General features: G+C 43.6%; 1 protein-coding gene across 6 annotated transcripts in view; it reads left to right on the top strand.

Annotated features, from left to right (window-relative positions):
- The window catches only part of ICA1 (islet cell autoantigen 1), a 311,620-nt gene that overhangs the window by 33,491 nt on the left and 254,799 nt on the right, over positions 1-23,330 (top strand). Inside the window, exon 1 of one of the 6 annotated variants that reach the window (XM_033931011.1) lies at positions 83-254. The exons of 4 other annotated variants lie outside the window; for them this stretch is intronic. The gene's annotated coding sequence lies outside the window, so the exon portion shown is untranslated. Of the gene's footprint in view, positions 1-82; positions 255-347; positions 371-23,330 lie in introns of those variants that run through there. One more of the 6 variants, XM_033931012.1, reaches the window with a different exon arrangement.

The following is a 23,330-nucleotide window of genomic DNA, read 5'->3' on the forward strand; positions in this document are numbered from 1 at the left end:
CTTACCCCTTTCCGACGCCTGTGCATGAATAGAGAACGGAAAGTGACTCACTCTTTGGAGATCCTGGATAATTAATTTACTGTTTTGCACCTGCTCGCACTTCGGGTTTTTGATCGATGCTGGTAGTTAATGCTTTTTGAGAGAGAGAGAGATATATAGGGCTTGTAGACCTGCTTTGATTCTCTGATTCGATGCTTCTCTTTCTGAGTTCCTTTCGAAAGATTTCGTGTCTTTATATGGAATAGTGTCGACAGGTATGACTAGCACCTGACTGCCTCAGATTAGCGACAGGTGCTGAATGATTGTGTTGGGAAGATCTACGCCTGCGCTTGCTTACTCACTGTTTGTTCTGGAGGTACTACTGCCTGAGGTACTGAAAGAAGGAAGCTTAATACCTCCTGGCTTTTTACGCAGTAATATTGGCCTGCTGATTTTAGAAACCTGAATATAATTCAAGGGCAATCTAGAAACAAGATCCATGGAATAAGCAACAGAGTAAAAAAATAAAGACATGTGCATACTCCAACTTATAATCTTAATAGAATATACAAACGTATTATTTTTTTGTATTCTATTGTCTTTAATACTTTCCAGAACAGTGCTAGTGTATATTTCCGCTTTCCTGGAGAACGGTGTGCCTACTGCTTATTCAGCTATGGACTGTAATAGACCGTAAGGGGAGAGTAGCCACATCAAATAAAGCTGACACAAGCTCTGATAAGAATTTAAATACAATTTTTTGTTCAGTAGCCATTGGCAAAGTTGGGTCACTCCTGAAGAAAGGCGATGAATCCCCTGGCTTAAAAATGCTGTCAGCTTTATATGGTTATCCACATTCCCTCTAAGTGCATTATAAATATTATGAAGTCTTATTCAGTAAGAATTTTCCCAATTGGCAGAGATGGGGGATAAAATCTTGTTTGAATAAAGCCATTGGGGATCTATGTACTAGAGCAGTGTGTTCCAACTTTTTCAGTCCAAGGCAGTATTATAGTAGAGGAATTCTTGTACAATCCCACTCTATTTGGGGACTAGTGGGTTATTTTCCTATACTCACCAGAACTTTTAGGAAGTCTCATAGTTTCAGTCTTAAGCTCCTCCCCTCTTGCCTCAGGACTGTTCCCTTAAGAAGCAGTTTCTTTCCTACAAGCCAGACTATGGATATGGGGCTAGATGCACTAAAGTCAGCGATCATTACTAAACCTGTTTTCACAGATTTAGCAATGATCGCTTTTACCGACCTGATGCACAAAACGGCTCAATTTTTCCCCTCTATCGCCCATTTTCCGATCTGGCCATGCAAATTAGCTAAAACCCCATGCAAAGTAGCCAAGCGATTTATGCACTAACATCACTTGGCATGCAAAAAAACCCCCAGGGGTATTAGCTATTGGAAAAAAATGACCTGTCGGTAACTATTTCCGACAGGTCTTCCTGTTTTTTTTCCAATGGCATAGATATTTTGCATGTGTGACACACGCAAAATATCTGTCCCATAAAAAAATGAAAATAAAGTCCCCACTGCCAATGACAGCCCTCCCCAATGACGCTTGATGAACGTGGCACTTTGAATCCCCCTCACACACACACATGAGAAAATTGGCAAGAGGGATGTCCACTCCCTCCTTCCAGCGGAGCTGCCCCCACACCCCCGAACCATCCCCTACCCTGAAAAAAAAAGGCAGGAGGGTGCCCACTACCTCCTGCCAACGGAGACCCCCTCCCCTTCTGAAAGAAAAAGGCAAGAGGGATGCTCACTCCCTCCTACCACTGGTGCTCCCCTGATCCCCCTCCCCCAGTACCTTTGCTAGACGGGAGCTGGGCTCTGATTAGCAGCGAAACGATGGCCACCGTTGGCTGAAAATGAGCACAGGCAGAAGCAAGTTTAATACTTGGCAGCATTGAGAAGACTGACTTTCAATGGGAACCTCATCAAGATAAGCACTTTTTCTATTGTTGTTACTTGCTAAAGTGTGAGAGACATTTATTTAACTTTTACAAGAGGTTCTTTTATGGTCAGTGATCGTAGTGTGCAGGGAAGTCAGTTTACTTGTCAAAGCTCTCCCCTACATTGCCCTGGGACAGCGTGTACCCCTGTTGCTTCTGAGACTTTTTTCCTCCTGATAAATGTTCATTTTGATTAGGAAACTATAAGGCTTTAAATTCAGCATTTGAACTAGAGTGCTGAAGTTATTTTTAGTAAGCGTACTCCAGTACCTCCTAGTGATTTACAGTTTGATTATTCTGAACCATCTGAACATCAAAAATTCATAGACTCTTAAATGCAGTGACTCATAAACCAGAAACGCTTTACTTGCTGAACTTCTGCCGTCCTATGAGATGAGCCCATTGTGTTTAAGATTACCTATTGCGGTTTAAACCCACCCTATTCTAGTTCTCTTAATATTGCATCTCTGACTTGACAATCTACCAGAGATGTGCCATTTGGTTTTGTATTTTTTTCAGGAGGGCATATATTTTCCTTTGAGATTTATATCAGGCCTTGGACTTCAGGTTTTTTGAAGGCAACTTTAATGATTCTTTATCACTATAATATATATCTATGTATAATGATCACTTAAGTGTTAGGCTTACATGTTATTTCTTTTAATGTCAATGGGCTAAACCACTGTATTAAGCGTAAAAAAGTTTCAAATTATTTACGCTCCCTTAACCCTGATATTAAAATGTTACAAGAGACTCATCTTTCTGCTGCTAATAATGCCAAAACTATTTTTAAAGGCTAGCTGCTACTCCTTTTTTTCATCTGTTAGCCTCAAAGAAACCCGGGGTTTCCTCGTAAAATCCTCTCTTATCTATTTCATTCATATCACAAGCTGCCGATACCGAAGGCAGATGATGTCTAATTCATGCATCATTCAAAACCTAAGACTATTTGTTTTCCTCAATATTTATGTACACATCGTTCTCTTAGATTACTGCGACATTTCACTTATTATTGATGATTTCAACGAACCGTTAGATCTATTCTTAGATCTTCCTTATGCAGACCCTCCAAATCCAAAACTCTAGGAGAAATCCAAAACATGATATCCAACTATAACCTTATAGATCCTTGGAGGATTCTCAATCCTAAAGAAAGAGATTATACACATTACTCACCCCCACACATGCAAGGCTGGACTATTTCTTAATCTCATACCTTCTTTCACCAATCTTACTATACTCCACTAGTCATGCCATATTCTTCTGATCATCTCTGATTATGCCCCAACCTCTCTATTTTTGAAACTGAAAGATGTTTCTAATCATACTTGGAACCTCAATCTTATTTTGACTGATGAGGAAATTTCAAAAAAGATTTCTAGATTCACAATTGAATTTTTTCAAAATAATAGTTCAAATTCTGACATTTCGTCGGCTACCATTTGGGAAGCTTATAAAGCTACTCTTAAGAGGGGAAGTGATCAGTTTGATGGCATGGAAAAAGAAAAAATCCTTAAAATTACTTAAGGATCTTGAATCCAGTATTAAAATACTCAAATCCTAGTACATGAATGACTCCACTAAAAATAGACAATCATTCTAAACTAATCAAAATGAAATACGAATACAACTCCATTATATCTTGTACTGCCAAACGTGATCTTTTTATATAAAAATCTGGTCGCTACATAGGAGATAATAAAATGGGCAGATCCCTGGCAAAATATCTAAAAGGCAAAAGAGAAAAATTTCATATATCCTCTATTCAGAATTCTCAGTATCAAATATTGATGTGTCCCAAACAGATACAAACTGAATTTGAACAAGTCTACTCTCAATTATTCCAATCTGAAACTACAACCTCTGAACAGACTATCTCGGTTCTTAGACTCTGTTGCACATCCAACACTCTGCCTCACCACCTCAAACAAGAATTAGACTCTCCAATCACAACTCAAGAAATTCTAACAACTATCTCTAAATTGGCTGCTAACAAAGCTTCCGGTCCCAATGGACTAACAAGTGAGTTTTTAGAAAAAGAAATATGGCTCTCAACTTGCTCCTTATTTACTCTCTTTACTATAACTTTATACATGAACCAACAATGTAATTTTGCTGAGGCCACTATAGTAGCATTTCCCAAACCTAATTGAGACCCTACACTTGTTAAAAACTATAGACCAATTTCACTGCTGAATTCAGATTATATAATTATGGCTAAAATACTCTCTAATACAGTGGTTCCCAACCCTGTCCTTGAGGACCACCAGGCCAATTGGGTTTTCAGGCTAGCCCTAATGAATATGCATGAGAGAGATTTGTATATAATGGAAGTGATAGGCATGCAAATTGGCTCCATGCATATTCATTAGGGCTAGCCTGAAAACCCGATTGGCCTGTTGGTCCTCCAGGACAAGGTTGGGAACCACTGTTCTACTAGACTGAATAAAGTAACTGAATTACTTATTTTGCCTGATCAAGTTGGCTTTATGAAAAATCGGTATATAGGGGATAATCTAAGGCTATTTCACAACATCAAAGGTGGGATTGGCTGTTGATGCAGAAAAAGCTTTCGACAGAGTTGAATGGCTGTTCCTCATACATGTCTTGAGGCAGTTGAATTTTGGTGACTTATTCATTTCCTGGATTCATATCTTATGTTGGAAACCATCCTCTAGAATTCTTATTAATAATCTTCTCACCAACCCCATCCATTTGAAAAGAGGTACACGTCAAGGCTGCCCACTTTCTCCTATATTAGTCAATCTTACATTAGAACCTTTACTATCATCTTTAAGACAATGCTCACAAGTACAAGACATTCCATCTTTCTCCAGACAAATTAAAGTTGCAGCCTATGCCGACAACATTATTCTCTTTTTTTGTAACCCAGCCTCCTCTTTCCCTGCTTTCATACAAATTGTCAGTACTTATTCCCAATTCTCTGGCTTTAAAGTCAACTGGGAAAAATCTGAAATTATACTTCTTAAAAACTTGATATCTCCAACTGATGTTGCTCATTTTGAATTTTCATGGTCATCTCAAGCAATCAAATACATAGGAACATATATTCATAAGGACCATCCCCAACCCTTCCAAAATCAAAGAACTTGTTAATCTATCAATTACAAAACGGTCACCATTATATTTAACATGGTAGGGCAGACCCTAGCTCCTCAAATTTATTGTATTTTCTCTATGCTCCCCTCTCTCTGCATAGTTCTCCACATCATTTGTTGAGGCATTCATCGAGGCCCAGGTCTTCTTCTCGAGACAGGTCTTGTTTATTGAGGCATCGAGACTCTTCGAGAACACCAACTCCTTTGTCGAGGAGATCTGTTGTAGAGCCTCACCATTCTCGTCAGTCAAGTTCTTCTCCTGCGAGGTTCTCTTCACATTCCAGAAGTGGGTCATCTTTTCCTATGGACTCAGATCTCAGGTATCAATACTCCAAAGAGGCTTCACCTTCGTCCTCTGCTATGAGAGATAACTCGAGGGGTTCCTATTCATCTTCTCCTCAATGGGATCCAGTGTCCTTTATCAAGTTTCTAGCCAAATGAGTAAAGATCTTAACATCACTTTGGAATCTGACTTAAAATACTCTAAGGAGTATTTGGAAGAACTGGGTATGTCTCATCCTCCTAGGGAGTCTCTCAAATTACCCATGAATGGCTGAACGGTGCCGGCTTTAGGGGTTACACCTGGGCCCCCCCAAGTCCCTGCCTCACCTTTCCTCCAATGATAGAGGGTCTGACTGGGTCTCGATTTATCTTCTTTCCTTTCACTGTAAAAAAAAAAAAAAAAGAGAGACCACAGTGACCATTAAACAATTCTGCCCTCATAGTGCTGAGCAATCGGCATCTCCCGGCACTATCAACAAAGCTGTAAGTATATGTTTTATTTGAACTTCTTTTCTGGTTGTGCTGGAGCTGCGGATTTAGTATGAGTCTACAGAAGGAATATGTTTTCTATCAAACGCTATATTTTGTAGAGTTGTGGAAATGGTTTAGTGACTGACAAGTAAATTTACATTTGTATGAAGTTTATTCAGTAAAGGGCTTCAGGTGGATGAATAGAGCTCCATTGACAGAACTAGTGTCTTCCCGCTTGTTTTCATACTCTAGCAGCAGCGCCACAGCGGTAATGGGATTTCTCCCCGAGGTGGACTCTGCTTGGCAGTTCCCACGGCCGGGTGGAGGTAAATATTTGGACGGCTCCGGGTGTGTTCTTCACATAGCCGGTTCCTGACTGAGCGCATAAGGTGTGTGCTTATTTTCCTAAGTTGAGAACAAAGCAGAATTCATTTATTTCTCTCCAATGTTCATTTTAAGCATTTTATACCATGACAGTGGGAAAATATTTTAATGGTTGGCTCCGGGTAGGTTTTTAATGCATTGTTGATAGAACCAGCTCATTTCAGCATGAAACAGGCATGCGCTTGGGTCTCCAGCGCTAGCGGGAGCACCGCAGTGTTCACGGAGTTTATTTTGCAGCTGACTTAGGTCACTATCCTGCGGCTTCCTTGTTTTCGGGATTCTACGTGTCAGGAATGTTTCAATAGCTTTCATCACCGTTGTGGTGATATACCTTGTGTGTGTGTTTCCCTACTCTCTCTGCTTGAAAAGACTTAACTACTTTAATTGCGACTGTACTGTTATGCCTCATGGTGCTTAAAAAAGAGATTCTGCCCTGTGCTCAGCCGCCCAATCTCGGTTTTTTGCCGTTATGGGTCAGCAGAAGGCAAATTGCTGCACAGTGATGTCAGCGGCATGAGAGTACCCTGTGTTTCATACGGGTATCTTCTTGTCTCCCTCGGTGTCCCTGAAGGCTGAGTCTGTGTAGGTTTAGAGGTTTTCTTATTCTTTGTGCCTCTGTGCAGCGCTGTGTGTGTCTGGTAGCACTATAGAATTGATTCCTGAACTGTCTTTTCTATTTCTAGTGTGCCAGGAACTGCAAGTTTCAAAGCTTCTCGCACAGATTTCTCAGGTCGCCATCTTTTCATGGCACCTGCTAGACAGTCCCTCAAATTGGCAGGAAGAGCTGTGTGGCTCCTTCTAACCAGGGACAAGTTATCTATTCTCCCAAACCCACAGAGTAGCAAATGCTATGTGGCTGTTGGAATCATCCCTGAAGCTCTCTTTAGGGATATCAGCTTTATCTGATAACAATTTGCGTGCAGATTGTTTCTCATGGGGTGGTCAATGCAGCTTCTAGATTATGTCTAGTACGTCTTCACTTTAAAGGCAGTAAGTTTTTGACTAACATTACATGGAATTAGCACTGTTTTCAGAATTCTAACATACTCCATCTTACATCGCAAAGCTGGATTTTTTTCTGAGAAAGTTCCTTTCTTCTTCCAGAATTTACAGTTCTTGTCCAGCCGTTCCCTGACTGTCTGCTCTTCACTTCCTCTGGTAACTCTTTATGCTTTCTTGTGAGGGGAAAGACACTATGATGTCAGGTCAGGGGGCTTTGGGCATTTCTCAGGTTGCTTGCAACTTTGAATCTTCCTCCCATTTCAGATTCTTTCTTGGAGTGACCATGTATTGAGCTTCCAAAGTTTACGTTCGTGCAAGACCCCTTTTAAATGTTACTGGTACTCGGGGCAGTATTTTTAGTTCATCAGTAACTAAGGGAAGTTATCCATTAACTTCATAGTGCCTAAGACGGGGGAATTGGTCAGACGGTGGCTGAATCTCATTCTGGTTTCTCAGAGTTAGACATTTCCTGAGAAAAACTGTGAGAATATTTACAATTTCTCAGTTTTGGCAGATGCCATTTGGCCTAGCCACGGCTCCATGAACATTTTTGAAAGTGAGGGCAGTAGTGGCATTTTGGCGCAAACAGGAGATTCAGGTACTTTCTTTCTTAGACGACTGCTTGATTCGGATGTCTTCCAGTAGGTCAATTTGTCAGACACAAACGGGTGATTTCTTTTATTTGAACTTCTTTTCTTCAATTCTTTGGATGTGAATCTTCAAATTTCCAAAGAACTCTTTTCTCCTGTACTAACTATTGGAATATCGGGGGATGTTGTTCACGTAGGAGAGGAATGTGTTTCTTCTCAGAGACTGGGGCGACAGGTTACAGTCTCAGGTTTGCCGCCTTCTTTTTTTTATTATTATTTATTTATAAGTTTTCAATATAACAATCAAGTATAAACTTGTACAGAAAAGCAAAATTCAAGAAATAAAAATTTCAAAGATAATAATAAAAATCAAGAAATAAATTGTATCTTAAATCTCACTCAAGTCCTCTTATATAGGATCCAAGATTATAATAAACGGAATTTAAGTAATCAAATAAAGAAGAAAAAAACAGTTATAGGTAAAACTGTGCTAACAGTCGTCTATCTCTATCCATCTTGAGCTTTCTCCAGCCTTGACAGTGTTAGGAATGTTGTCAGTTGAGAGGGTTCAAAGAAAATAAATTTATGCAACTTATAATGGACTATGCATTTACAAGGATACCGAAGGAAAAAAGTAGCACCCAGAGCTATAACTGCTGGTCTCATTAAAAGAAATTCTTTTCTCCGCTTCTGTGTGTCTCTGGCTAAATCAGGAAACATTTGAACTCTCAGTCCCAAAAATTCTTTATGTTTATTTTTAAAATATAATTTCAATAGCATATTTTGTCCATTGTAAGAGCTACTGAGAGAAGCAAAGTTGCCGGTATGGCTACTTCCCTATCTGAGGATTCTAATAAAGCTGTAACATCCAAAGGCTCTTGATTTACTTCTTGTAAGTTCATTTGATCTTTAATATCTTTAACAGGAAGATAATAAACCTGAGTAAGATGTGGTATAGAAGGTTCAGAAATTCCCAATATTTCCGTTAAATAACGAGTAATCATCTCTCTAGGAGTTACTGTTGTAATCTTAGGAAAATTAATTAATCTAAGATTATTACTTCTTGAAGAATTTTCAAGTGATTCAAGTTTTCTTCTTAAATTTGTATTATCTTTAATTAAGGCCTCCTGTATTACTTTATGGGAATTAATATTCTGTTGTTGATTTTCTATCTGTGATTTATTATCAGCAGTGATTTTCCGTAGTTCTAAAATATCCTTATCATACAATTTAAAACGTTCTTCCACTTGATTTAGTTGAGACGCTATAGTTTTAGGAATACTAGCTACCAGGTCCTACAGAGCGTCCAATGTTACCTCCTGGGGTTTAATTAACTGAGGAAATTGAAAATGTAAAGTCCTGTGCTCACCCACTGGCAAGTCTTCCAATGTCTGTTCAGGCTGGGCTAATCCATCTCCCGCAGTTGTTGAAGCCTCAAATTCCATGTTCAGGTTCCCTAAAAGAGACTGGGAAACCGAATCTCTGTCCCCCGGACTGATCTTCACTGCCTCCGGAGGAGGAAACACTCCGATATCCAGAAGTTCCCCCTCCCTCAGGGAACTAGCCGTTCGTGGATGCGGGGGAGGTGCTCGCATTAGAGAGTTGCGCGGGGACAGAAATCCCACCCGTCCCCGCCAAAGTCCCACCCGTCCCCACCCGTCCCCGTGAGGAATCCCACCCGTCCCCACCCGTCCCGTGAGGATTCCCTCCGTCCCCACCCGTCCCCGCGAGGAATCCCCTCCGTCCCCGCCCGTCCCTATAAACTTCAGAAATAGTTATTTCATTTAATTATGCTACTGAATTAAAGGCTCTGGTAGAAACCCATTTACAAATAAGCAAAAAGACTTTATTAATTTGAAAATATTAATTGGGAAGAATACATACTTTGAAAAATGGGTTTCTACCAGAGCCTCTAATGTTTATAAATTTTTATCAACACAACTAATATACTACTTTATCCTGAAGCAAAATAAAAAAAAAGAAATATAATTCTTTTCCTACCTTTGTTGCCTGGTTTCTGCTTTCCTCATGTTCTCATTCAATTCCTTCCATCCACTGTCTCTCTTCCTTCTGCATCTTCCATTTGCTCTGTTACTGTGCCTCTCCCTTTCTTCCCCCTTCCAAATTGGTCTGGCACCCATCTTCTTCTCTCCGCTCCCCCCATAGTCTGGCATCTGTCTTCTTCCCTGCCAGCGTCTTCTCCCTACTCTCTCTTCCCCATTTCCTTTCAGCGTCCTTCGCCCCCCATCTTCCCCATGTCCTGTCAGCGTCCTTCTCCCCCCTCTGTCTTCCCCATGGCCTTTCAGCGTCCTTCTCCACCCCCCCGTCTTCCCCATGTCCTTTCAGCGTCCTTCTCCACCCCTTTGTATTCCCCATGTGCTTTCAGCGTCCTTCTCCCTCCTCTGTCTTCAAGTGCTTTCAGAGTCCTTCCCCCCCCTCCTCCCGTCTTCCCCATGGCCTTTCAGCGTCCTTCTCCCCACTCCTTCTCTACCGCCCCGGGTGCAGCACAGCCGGCCAGGTCCCCTTACTTTTGTGGCACTTCCCCGACCGACTGACAACAGCCCCGGTCCGACAAACCTCCCTGCCCTTAACTGCGAATCTAAATTACCTTATTACAGCTGCTGTAAGAAGATAATTTAGATTCGCGGCTACAGGGCAGGGAGGATTGTCGGACCGGGGCTGTTGTCGGTCGGTCGGGGAAGTGCCACAAAAGTAAGGGGACCTGGCCGGCTGTGCTGCAACCGGGGCGGGGTGTAGCGGGGCGGACCGCCCCCTCCCTTGGTAGCCACTCGAACCGCGAGGCTACTCTCCTCCTTACCTGCATTGCCTGCAGCACAGAGCCAAAGGGAAGTCTTCCCGACGTCAGCGCTGACGTCGGAAGGAGGGAGGGCTTTGTTTAAGCCCTCCCTCCCCTCCGACGTCAGCGCTGACGTCGGGAAGACTTCCTTTCGGCTCTGTGCTGCAAGCAGAGAAGGTAGGGAGAAGAGCCGCGCGACTGAGTACATCCAGCCCCGCAGGAACCCCGCGACCCTCGGAGGCGTCCCCACGGGATCCCCGTGACCCAAAGGGGGAACCCGCGGGATGCCCGCGGGTCCCGCGAGATTCCCGTCGTCCCCGTTCCCATGCAGCTCTCTAGCTCACATATCAGGGCTAAAGGTAGTTTCAAGCCCCAAGGAGGACTGCTGCGTGCCGTTCTCCTGCAGCGTCTCCAGCGGGGGTAGCCCTGATCCTGTCGACGTTCCCTGCATGCGCCGGATGAGATCTTAAATGTTGCCAACCGCGGAAGTTTCGGAGCGCCGCGAGGCCCCAGCGACGCTTCTCCGATTAGGCATATCAAAGGTAGGAAATCGTGCTCAATGCGGAAATAATGTCCACTTTGAAGGAGCTATCAGGAGCAATCGCACAGCGTTCCTATGCCATCGCCATCTTGGATCCAACCCCAGGTTTGCCTTCTTCAATCACCAAGAACAAGAGTATGGGATTCTGTACAGGTTCTAGGTTGTATGGTGGTAACTCAACTGGGAACTTCGGCATGCTTTCACATGAGAATGCTACAGCAGTCGCTTTTGTTCCAGTGGTTCTCAAGGCTCCAATTGTAGTATCTAGTAGGCTCCTCAAGCATCGCTCAATAACATTTGGTGGCTCAGTGAGATTAATCTTTTTAAAGGCATGCCTTGGTCTTTGCTGGGCTGGCTTAAAGTCATCCCAGGCTGTCGGGTTGGGGGGGCTCAGTGCCTTCAATCCTCAGCGCAAGGAGTCTGGTATTAAGAGGAGACTCGGTACTCGTTCATTCTTCTGGACTGAAGCATGGTCAGGCTAACATTTCAGGAGTTTCAGACTGTAGGGGTGTTTCCTTATTTGCACCTGAAGATTAGGCCTCTCTGACATCATCAAGCCTGAGCCATTGTCTGCAAGAAATCTTTCCAGCATGAACTTTGCAAGAAGCGAGAAAGAAGAACACATCTTTGCTGTTTCTGCCTGATGCATTCTGGGTATGTACCAGAATGGTATTCTAGTCAAGGACATTCATCTATGTCTTCATAATTAGACTGTGTGATTCTTGTGGGAGGTATACTCCTAGCCTGTTCTTATCTGTCTAACGGCGCCTGTGTCTCCCAGCCTGTATGAGACCTTACACAGAAAGACTATTCATCTAAGTTTTGTTTCTGGATTGGTCCGAGGAAGTCATCTGACGAGGTCCAAGTGAAAGGTTGCGAATGATGATTAGTCTGTGTTGGGATGCGAGGAAGCTCACATCTTACCACAGGTGTCCTGCACGCATCGTTTCTTTAATAATTAGACCTGAACAGTTACCTCGTGTGACTCTCTGCCTGAGAGAGAGTGAATCGGACTCTAAACAGCTCTGAATTCCATCACTTCAAGGAAACTTGGCTGCCAATAAATTATAGCTTACCAGTGGCTGATGAACACGTGTGCCTGTAAACAAAGGATTTCCTACGTCTACTAAAGCTGAAAAGAATCGTTTTCCATTTCACCTAATTGTGTGCTGAGGCCTTACTGAATGGTGAGAATAAGGAATTTATTATCTTATCAGCTGGGGTTAGATAAGTGCATCTGATTGTGATATAGGATAAGGTTTGAAAAGCTACCTTGGTGATAACTGTAATCAATTGCTGCTAAACAGGAATTATTATTATTATTATAAGAATTGTTTAGTGTGTGTAAGAATTATTTTACTTAGTTATCTAGAAGTGTATTGTGATAATTATGTACTGAGTTTCATTTATGTAATCAGATATTTTGTGAACAATATTTAGATATTGCAGCTGGCTTGTGATCTATATTTTTCTATTTTCATAATAAAAAGTATTATCCCAGGACAAGCAGGCAGCATATTCCCACACATGGGTGACGTCACCGACGGAGCCCCGCAGCGGACAGCCTCGAAAGCAAACTTGCTTGAAGATCTCGAACTTTCGAGCACTGCACCGCGCCTGCGCGCGTGCCTTCCCGCCCGAACTAGGGGGCGCATCTCCTGAGAGGATCCTCAGTTCGTTTATTTCCGCGGAGACAAGAAGACACGTTTTCTTTCTCTGCAGCATTGCCTTCTCATCACCGTGGCTGTTTCTTTATTTAAAGTCGGTCGCTGTGTTTGTCTTTTTTTCCTTTCTTTTTCTTTTGATAAAAATTTTAAAAAAAAAAAAATAATAATAATAATAAATAAAATATATATTGTTTTTCTTTTTTGTTCGTCCGTCGAGCTTTGGGCCTAGGCCTAGGCTCCTTCGTTCGACACGGACTTTATTTTTTCCATTTCCCGGCCTCTTACCGGGTTTAAACGTTGTCGACAGTGTAATCGGGTGATTTCTGTCACCGATCCCCACTGCCGTTGTTTACAGTGCCTGGGTTCTTCTCATTCCCCAGAAGATTGTCATCGCTGCTTCACCCTTACTCCACGGGCCTTTCGGCGACGTTGTGCTCAATTTTTTCAACTTTTCGGCATGGAGCAATCTTTGGATCCGGCCTCGACCGTAGCGGCTGCCCCGGTCTCGAAGGCTTCGACTCCACAACCTCGACACCTGTGGTCTCGAAGGCCTCGACCCAGACTCCGGCTGGAGTTTCGGTCTCGAAGGCCTCGACCTATTCTGCTTCGGTTGCCTCGAAGACGACGCCATCCACGAAGTCTTCTACGGGGGGTAAGTCTCCGAGTTCCCTTTCAGGTGCCGTATCCAAGAAGCCACCAGAGTCCTCGGCACGTCCAGCTTCGAAGCGTACCTCCAAGATAAGGGAATACTCACCTTCGAGGTCGCCCTCTTCGGAGCGTACTGCTGCACCTACGAGGTCAGAATCTTCTGTCTCGGTGCCGATGCTGGAGGACATGTTGAAATCTATACTCACCACTCAGATTTCCTCCTTAGTGGCTCAATTGGTCCCGTCCTCGACCTTGCCTCGGACTGATCAGCCTGTCACTCAACCAGAGCTTCCAGTCTCCCGAGGCCGATCCCGGACACCGAAGAACATTTCTTCATCAGAGTCTTCTCCGGGCTCACCTCCTCCGAAGCATCGATCGAAGCATTCAAGACCTGTTACTTCCAAGCTTCGGAGGGAGTCTTCGAATTTGGATACCGAGGCTTCTTTACCTCGTTCTTCGAAGTCGAAGCATGGATCTCGACATCATCGAGCCTCGACTCGAAGCCCTTCTCGATCCAGAACACCGTCGAAGCCAGTCCGTCGAGACAGTTCTCCACATACCTCGACTCATTCTGTACCACATACACCTGGTACTTCTCCTTCCAGGAGTTTGAAAAGAAAGCATTCTCTTACTCCACCTCACAGTGCAGCTTCTTCGGTCACTCTACGTCTGGAATCAGACCTTTCACCATACTCTAGAGAGGCTTCTCCATCCTACTCAGTTCAACCTAAATCTCGCAGTGGTTCTCCTGAGGAAACATCTGATCCAAAATCGATTTCTTTTGCCAAATTTATTTTTGACATGGGCCAAGCTCTCAAGCTAGACCTTCATTCAGACTCAAAATATACTCCTGAATACTTAGCGGATATGGAGCTTCCCCATCCACCAAAAGAGTCACTCAGATTACCTATGACTCCTGTTCTGCAGCAGACCTTCACTCGCAATATGGAAACTCCTTATTCTATCACTGCTATCCCATCCAAATTAGAATCTCGTTATAGAACGGTCCCCTGTAAAGGATATGAAAAGTCTCAACTTTCTCATCAATCTCTGGTTGTAGAATCATCATTGAAGAAAGCACATCCCTCCAAAATCTATGCTTCGGTTCCTCCTGGTAGGGAAGGCCGTACCATGGATAAGTTTGGACGTCGTTTATACCAGAACTCTATGATGGCAAATAGAGTTCTTAATTATAATTACATATTTACGTCCTACTTCAACCATTTTTTAAAGATTTTATGTTCATTTTACCCGGACATCTCTACCAATCGCCTATCAGAATTTAAAAATATCCTTAAGGCTCTTTCTCAGTTGAGACTCTTCATGCTACAAGCTTCCTATGATGCCTTTGAACTCTCGTCTAGAGTGTCTGCATATGCTGTAGCCATGCGTAGGTTAGCATGGTTACGGATAGTGGACATGGATCCTAACCTTCAGGATAGATTGGCTAATCTTCCTTGTCAAGGAAATGAATTATTTGATGACTCTATTGAGGCGGCTACAAAGCGTCTTTCAGAACATGAGCGCTCTTTTGCTTCCCTCATTCGTCCAAAACCTAAACCTGTACCAACTAGAGGTTTCAAACAAACTCCACGTCGCTATCCGCAGAAAACAACTCCTGCTTTTTCTAGACCTCCTTCTCGTCGGCCTCCTCCACAACAAAGACAACAAAAATCTCAGACTCCTACTGCCACCAAGCCTGCTCAGTCTTTTTGACAATCTCTACCTGAGCATTCAAATTTCTCTGTTTCCAAATTCTTCCCTCCCCATAGGGGGTCGCCTGTCCACTTTTTATCACCAATGGGAGCTCATTACTTCAGACCTCTGGGTACTTACCATCATACGAGAGGGATACTCTCTTCGACTCCTTCAGGTACCTCCAGATCGCCATCCAAGAGAGTGTCTTTCAAATCAGTCGCATCTTCCCCTCCTTCTTCAAGAAGCTCGAGCTCTTCTTCTCCTGCGAGCAGTGGAGGAAGTTCCTCTTCCACAAAGGAACTTGGGATTCTATTCCCGTTATTTTCTAGTTCCCAAAAAGACGGGGGATTTGCGACCGATTTTGGATCTCAGAGCTCTCAACAAATATCTAGTCAAAGAGAAATTTCGAATGCTCACTCTGCCAACTCTATATTCCTTGATGGATCAAGGGGATTGGATGTGCTCTCTCGATCTCAAAGAGGCCTATACTCATATCCCTATTCATCCAGCCTTTCGCAAGTACCTCAGATTCCAGGTAGGAAATCTTCATCTTCAGTACAGAGTTCTCCCCTTCGGACTGGCTTCTTCACCCAGAGTTTTCACCAAATGCCTAGTGGTTGTAGCTGCAGCTCTTCGCAACCAGGGTCTTCAAGTATTTCCATACCTAGACGACTGGCTCATCAAGGCTCCCTCTTTTTCAGAGGTTATTGCAGCGACCCAACAGACTATTCTTTTTCTACAAAGTTTGGGATTTCACATCAATTTTCCCAAATCTCAGCTAACTCCTTCTCAGTCCCTCCAGTTCATAGGAGCTACTCTGGACACTATCAATCTGAGAGCATACCTTCCACAACCACGTCAGGATGCACTCCTTCAACTGTCTCAACAATTCTGCCAACTTTCCTCTGTTCCAGCAAGGAAAATGATGGTTCTGCTCGGTCACATGGCTTCTACAGTTCATGTGGTTCCTTTTGCCAGACTTCACCTTCGCATTCCTCAATGGACACTGGCATCTCAATGGCAACAATCAGTGGATCCACCAACTCGACTAATTTCCATCACGCCTTCATTAAAGAAGTCTCTCCGTTGGTGGATGCTCTCTTTGAATCTTTCAAGAGGTTTACTGTTTTATCCTCTTCCTCATCAGAAGGTCCTCACAACCGACTCGTCAATGTATGCATGGGGAGCTCATGTGGACGGTCTTTGCACTCAAGGGCTCTGGACCCAAGCGGACCGGCGGTGTCCTATAAATCTGTTGGAACTCAGAGCGATATTCTATGCTCTCAAAGCTTTTCAGCATCTACTTCACGACATGGTGATTCTAGTACGTACCGACAACCAAGTAGCCATGTATTATGTCAACAAACAGGGAGGGACGGGATCTCACTCCCTCTGTCAAGAAGCTCTGAAATTGTGGCATTGGGCGATTCTTCACAACATCTTCCTCAGAGCGGTTTATATTCAGGGTCAACAAAATTGTTTGGCGGACAAATTGAGTCGTCTTCTACAACCTCACGAATGGAAATCAATTCTCCTACTCTTCGCCAAATTTTTGCTCGTTGGGGGACTCCACAGATAGATCTGTTTGCGTCACCTCTCAACTTCAAACTGCCTCAATTTTGCTCCCGCATCTATACTCCTCAGCGTCTCGAAGCGGATGCGTTTCTACTGGACTGGAGGAATCAGTTCCTTTATGCTTTTCCTCCGTTTCCTCTGATTCTCAAGACTCTAGTCAAGTTGAAATCAGACCATGCCACCATGATTCTGATAGCTCCTCGGTGGCCCAGGCAACCTTGGTTCTCCCTTCTACTTCAACTCAGCACCAGGGAGCCTCTACTTCTTCCAATATTTCCTTCTCTACTCACGCAGAATCAAGGATCTTTGCTTCATCCCAATCTACAGTTTCTACATTTGACAGCTTGGTACCTTTCTATATAACAGACTTTTCTCAATTCTCTCCGTCTGTTCAAGATATTTTACTTGCTTCCAGAAAACCATCAACTAGACAATGTTATGGTCAAAAGTGGACAAGATTCTCTGCTTGGTGTTCTACACGTAATTTACTTCCCAGATCTGCTTCCTTGACATCAATTCTGGACTATTTACTTCATTTATCACAATCTGGACTTCAGACTACATCTATCCGAGTCCACCTTAGTGCTATAGCTGCTTTTCATCAGCCTTTGGATGGAAAATCCCTTTCTGCACATCCTATGATTTCTCGTTTTATGAAAGGACTTCTCAATTTCCATCCTCCTATTAAACCACCTCCTGTGGTTTGGGATCTCAATGTTGTTTTAGCTCAACTTATGAAATCTCCTTTTGAACCACTTGACAAAGCTCATCTCAAGTATCTCACTTGGAAAACTGTTTTCCTGATCGCCCTCACTTCTGCTCGACGTGTCAGTGAGTTACAAGCGCTGGTGGCTGATCCACCTTTCACAGTTTTTCACCATGACAAGGTTGTTCTCCGTACTCATCCTAAATTCTTACCTAAAGTTGTTTCAGAATTTCATATCAATCAGTCTATTGTTCTCCCTGTATTTTTTCCAAAGCCTCATTCTCATCCAGGAGAGGCGGCTCTTCATACATTGGACTGTAAACGTGCTTTGGCTTTCTACCTCCAACGCACTCAACTTCACAGAACATCTCCTCAACTTTTCATATCTTTTGATCCGAACAGGTTGGGACGTCCTATATCAAAACGCACAATATCCAACTGGATGGCTGCTTGCATTTCATTCTGCTATGCTCAGGCTGGTCTTTCCTTGCAAGGTCGAGTGACGGGCCACAAAGTTAGAGCTATGGCGGCGTCTGTAGCTTTCCTCCGATCAACTCCTATTGAGGAAATCTGCAAGGCTGCCACTTGGTCCTCGGTTCATACTTTCACCTCTCATTATTGTCTGGATACCTTATCCAGGAGGGATGGCCATTTTGGCCAATCTGTTTTGCAAAATCTTTTTTCGTAATATGCCAACTTCCCTCCATCCCTTTCTATTTAGCTTGGAGGTCACCCATGTGTGGGAATATGCTGCCTGCTTGTCCTGGGATAAAGCACAGTTACTTACCGTAACAGTTGTTATCCAGGGACAGCAGGCAGATATTCCCACAACCCTCCCACCTCCCCTGGTTGGCTTCTTGGCTAGGTATCTGAACTGAGGATCCTCTCAGGAGATGCGCCCCCTAGTTCGGGCGGGAAGGCACGCGCGCAGGCGCGGTGCAGTGCTCGAAAGTTCGAGATCTTCAAGCAAGTTTGCTTTCGAGGCTGTCCGCTGCGGGGCTCCGTCGGTGACGTCACCCATGTGTGGGAATATCTGCCTGCTGTCCCTGGATAACAACTGTTACGGTAAGTAACTGTGCTTTTCTCATTAGCCTGGGTCTTGTGTCGTATAAATAGACAAAGAAATTTGGACCTGGCAGAGTTTATGGTTTTCCCTAGACAAAACTATCAGACACGTAATTTGTTTATGTAACTGATTAGTATACCATAAAATCTCGCTACAAGACCATTCTTCCGGAATGATGATAAAGGTCTTTTAGGACAGTGTTATGATAGTGGTATTTCTCTACAGCCAGGAAAGTACATGATGTATTTTGGCGAGTAAAGTAATGGTTTTACTTCAATGGGTGGAATCTCATCTTCCTCTTCTGTCAGCGCATCATTATACAGGACAGGAAAAGGGTTTAGATAGACTTTCTCACCGCAAAATCTGAGCATGGACTGTCTATTGTATGTTAAAATGTACAGCGCTGTGTACGCCTTTCAGTGCTTTAGAAATAATAAATAGTAGTAGTAGTAGTAGTAAAATCTTCTACATCCTGGAAATTGGGAACTATTTGCTCAGGTGTTCCTGCTCTTTGTATAAAGATGAGATCTAGAACTAGATCTCATGGCCTCATCTTGAAATTCAAAGCTTCCTAGCTTCTTCAGCAGACGCAGGGAGTGGCAGTCAGAGGGGGTAGCAGCGTTGCTTCTTTCTCGCCTCTGGTTTCTCTTTTTAAGTGTTTTCCCCTGGCTGATGATTGGATGGATTTGCCATCTCAAGCACGCTTTCAGGGCACAGTAATTAGAGAATCTCCGGATTGGCTGTGCCATCCTTGCTATGCGGATCTGATGAGTCTTTCGATGGCCAAACTGTTGAGATTCCTGGTATCTCCGGATTTACTCATCTAGGGTCTGATCAACATGGATATTCGTCCTATTTTGGTATTATGACCTAGCTTTTCAAAAGTCATGGCTAATGTGTAAGGTTTATGCAAAGCAGGTTATTTCTTCTCTTCTCCAAGTGATACAGACGTCTTCGCCTGTGGCTTATGCTTCTGTTTGGAGGCTTTTCCTTTCTTGGGTACTTCTCAACATTGACACCCTTCCAGAGTTCTATGATTTATATTTTTTCTTTTATGGCACAAGCGTATTGCCAAGGGCTTAGCGTTCAATTCCCTTCAGCTTCAAGTGGCAATCTTAGCTTGTTACAAGGGCTGGGTATCTCGCTCTTTGCTTACTTCTCAGCTTCATGTAGTTCAGTTCCTAAAAGGAGTACAGTATATTCATACACCTCTTAAGAAGCCCTGTCTGGAGTACAGTCTTAAGGTACTTCTTCACAGTTTACAGAAGGCTTCATTTCAACCTTGTCTTTTGAGAATCTAAAAGGCTGTGACGTTGCACACGGTGTTTCTTGTGGCCATGGCTTCAGCTTGGCGGTTTTCTGAGTTGCAGGCCTTGTACGGCGGGGATTCTTATTTCTGATTTACAAATTCTGAGGTGTCAGTTCGGACAGTACCACAATTTCTTTCTAAGGTGGTGTCATCCTTTCTTTTATGCCGCTCTCACTTTTCCTTCCTTCCTCGTGGGAGGGGGAATTGGCAGGCGAGCTTTTCATCACTGCATTTTTAAAATGTGCGTAGCATTCTCCGTAATCTGTAGGTTTCTAACAACTTTTAGTCATTTAGATCACCTCATTTTCAAGGGATGCGACAAACGTATGGCAGCGTCCAAAGCCTCCATCACTCAAAGGGTCCAGGAGGACATTCTTTACGCTTACTTGGCGGAAGAACTTCATGACCATTCAGCCAAAGCAATGGTGGCTACTTGGACATAGTCCACAGGTTATTTCCTTGGAGGAGTTTTGTCATGTGGCTACTTGGTCTTCCAAAAATACTTTATCTCAGCATTACCGTTTGGATGTGGGGACGCATTCTGAGGCAGCGTTTAGTGCTTCGGTTGTTGTGGAGGCAACGTTTGCTTCCCACCCAGATTGAGGATTGCTTTGCTACATCCCATTGGTCTCTGGATTCATCTGCTGCAGTTGCTAAGGAAGGAAAAATTATATTCTTATCTGTTTTAGACGCAGCAGATGAATCCAGAGCCCCACCCTTTCTGGATATTGACTGTCATTTTTTTCTTTTGCAACTTTCAAAGTCTGTTATTATTGATAGTTGTATTCTGTATTATTACCTTTTGAAATTTGTTATGGGAAAGAAGTTTTTTTTACATGCTAAGCATATTGATGGTTATGTAGGCTTGGGCAAGAAGCAATACTGAAGATGCAGGAGGTGTGCCAGCCAATAGGATCACCTGTTAATCAGTTTCTCTATCTCCACCTGCTGGTAGATGTGTGCTGTCCCATTGGTCTCTGGATTCATCTGCTGCGTCTAAAGGAAAGAAAATTAACAGGTAAGAACATAATTTTTCCTTCTGCCTCTGTCCTCTCCTCTCCCCATTGGGGGTCAGCTCCATATTTTTTACCAACGATGGGAGCTTATTATAACCGACCTCTGAGTCCTCACTATCATCAGGGAAGGTTATTCTCTTCACTTCATCCAAGTTCCACCAGATCTTCCCACAAAAGAGTATCTTTCCAATCCGTCGCAGACCACCCTTCTTCTTCAGGAAGCTCAAGCTCTGCTTCGTCTCTGTGCCATCGAGGAAGTTCCCCTGGAACAGAAGAGCAGGGGGTTTTACTCCTGTTACTTCCTTTTCCCAAAGAAAACGGGAGATCTGCAACCTATTTTGGATCTCAGAGCTCTCGGCAAATTTCGGATGCTGTTTCTAGCATCCTTGTATCCCCTTCTAGATCACAATGATTGGTTATGCTCTCTGGATCTCAAAGAGACTTACACTCAACATCCCCATTCATCAGCCTCTCGCAAGTTTCTCATATTTCGAGTGGAAAATCATCATTTTCAGTACAGAGTGCTACCCTTCGGCCTGGCATCATCTCCCAGAGTTTTTACCAAGTGCCTAGTAGTAGTAGTAGCAGCAGCAGCTCTGCGCAATCAGGTTTTCCCGTACAATTGGCTCTTCAAAGATTCAACATCTCGGGGGGTTATTGTAACGACCCAAAGGACTATTTGGTTCCTCCAAAGTTGGGGGTTCGAAATCAACTTTCCAAAATCCCAACTACAGCCCTCTCAGACTCTACAGTTCACTGGAGCTGTATGGGACACTGTGCAACTCAGAGCATTCCTTCCTCAGCAACGTCAGGATGCTCTCATTCGACTTTGTCAAAAAGTTTCATCCCTCACTTCACCTCACATGATGATTCTGCTAGGTCACATGGCCTCTACAGTTCACGTGACTCCGTTTGCTAGACTTCACCTCAGAGTACCCTGGCATCTCAGTGGACGCAGGCTTTCGACTCACTCTCTCAACACATTACAGTGACTCCTTCATTGAGACAGTCTCTTCCAATCTCTCCAGAGGTTTACTGTTTCAAACGTCCCTTCATCAGAAGGTCCTCGCGACAGATTCCTCAACCTACGCTTGGGGGGCTCATCTTGATGGTCTCCGTACTCAAGGTCATTGGTCCAGCACAGATCGTCGGTATCACATAAATCTGTTGGAACTCGGAGCGATGTTCATTGCCCTCAAAGCTTTTCAGCATCTTCACGATCAAGGAGTCCTCATTCGTACAGACAATCAAGTAGCCATGTACTGCGTCAAGAAGCAGGGAGGAACAGGATCTCTCCCTCTTTGCCAGGAAGTTCAGAAGGTTTGGAATTGGGCAATTCTTCACAACACCTTTCTGAAAACGGTCTACATTCAAGGAGAGAAAAACTGTCTGGCGGACAAATTGAGTCGTCTTCTGCAACCTCACGAATGGACGCTCAATTTGTTGCCTCTCCACATTTTTTCTCAGTGGGAAATTCCTCAAGTAGATCTCTTTGCGTCTCCCCACAACAACAAACTGCCTCAGTTCTGCTCCAGAATATACTCTCCTCACCATCTGGAGGTAGATGCTTTTCTTCTGGAATGAACCAATCAATTTCTGTATGCATTTCCTCTCATTCTCAAGGCACTCGTCAAACACGAACATGCCACCATGATTCTGATAGCTCCTCAGTGGCCCAGACAACCGTGGTTCTCCCTTCTACTTCAATTCAGCAGCAGGTAGCCATTTCTTCTACCAGTTTTTCTGTCTCTGTTTACACAGAGTCAGGGATCTCTGCTTCATCCCAACGTGCAGTCTCTACATCTGACAGCTTGGTACTTTTCAACGTAACTGCCAATTTCCAGTTTTCTCAATCTGTCAAGCACATTCTAGAGAAGGGGTGCCCACACTTTTTGGGCTTGCGAGCTACTTTTAAAATGATCAAGTTAAAATGATCTACCAACAATAAAATTTTTAAAAAACACAAAGCACACTGTACGCATAGAAAATGTTAATTATCATTCCTATTCCAGGGTTTTTCAAAGAGGTCAAAGCAGATGACTCTATGCACTATCACCTCAGTAACAACCATACAAAAATAGACAAATATACCCCCCTCCCTTTTTTCTAAACCACGATAGCAGTTTTTAGCGCAGGGAGCTGCGCTGAATGCCCAGCGCTGCTCTCGACGCTCATAGGCTCCCTGCGCTAAAAACTCTATTGCGGTTTAGTAAAAGGGGACCTTAGTGTAAAATATAGACAGCAGATATAAATTCAGACACATTTTGATCATTAAATTTAAAATAAAATCATTTTTCCTACCTTGTCTGGTGATTTCATGAGTCTCTGGTTGCACTTTCTTCTTTCTCTCTTCATGCCCCCTTTCTTTTTTCTGTTTCTCTTTTTTCTTTCTGTCTCCCTGCCTGCCCTTTTTCTTTCTTTCTCCCTGCCCTCTCTCAAGCCACTGCCACTCCATCGGGGACCAGGACCCAAACTGCCATCAGGGACCAAGACCTAAACTGCCACCAATAAC

This window comes from Geotrypetes seraphini, chromosome 2 (genome assembly GCF_902459505.1).
Source record: "Geotrypetes seraphini chromosome 2, aGeoSer1.1, whole genome shotgun sequence".
NCBI classification, from domain to species: domain Eukaryota; kingdom Metazoa; phylum Chordata; class Amphibia; order Gymnophiona; family Dermophiidae; genus Geotrypetes; species Geotrypetes seraphini.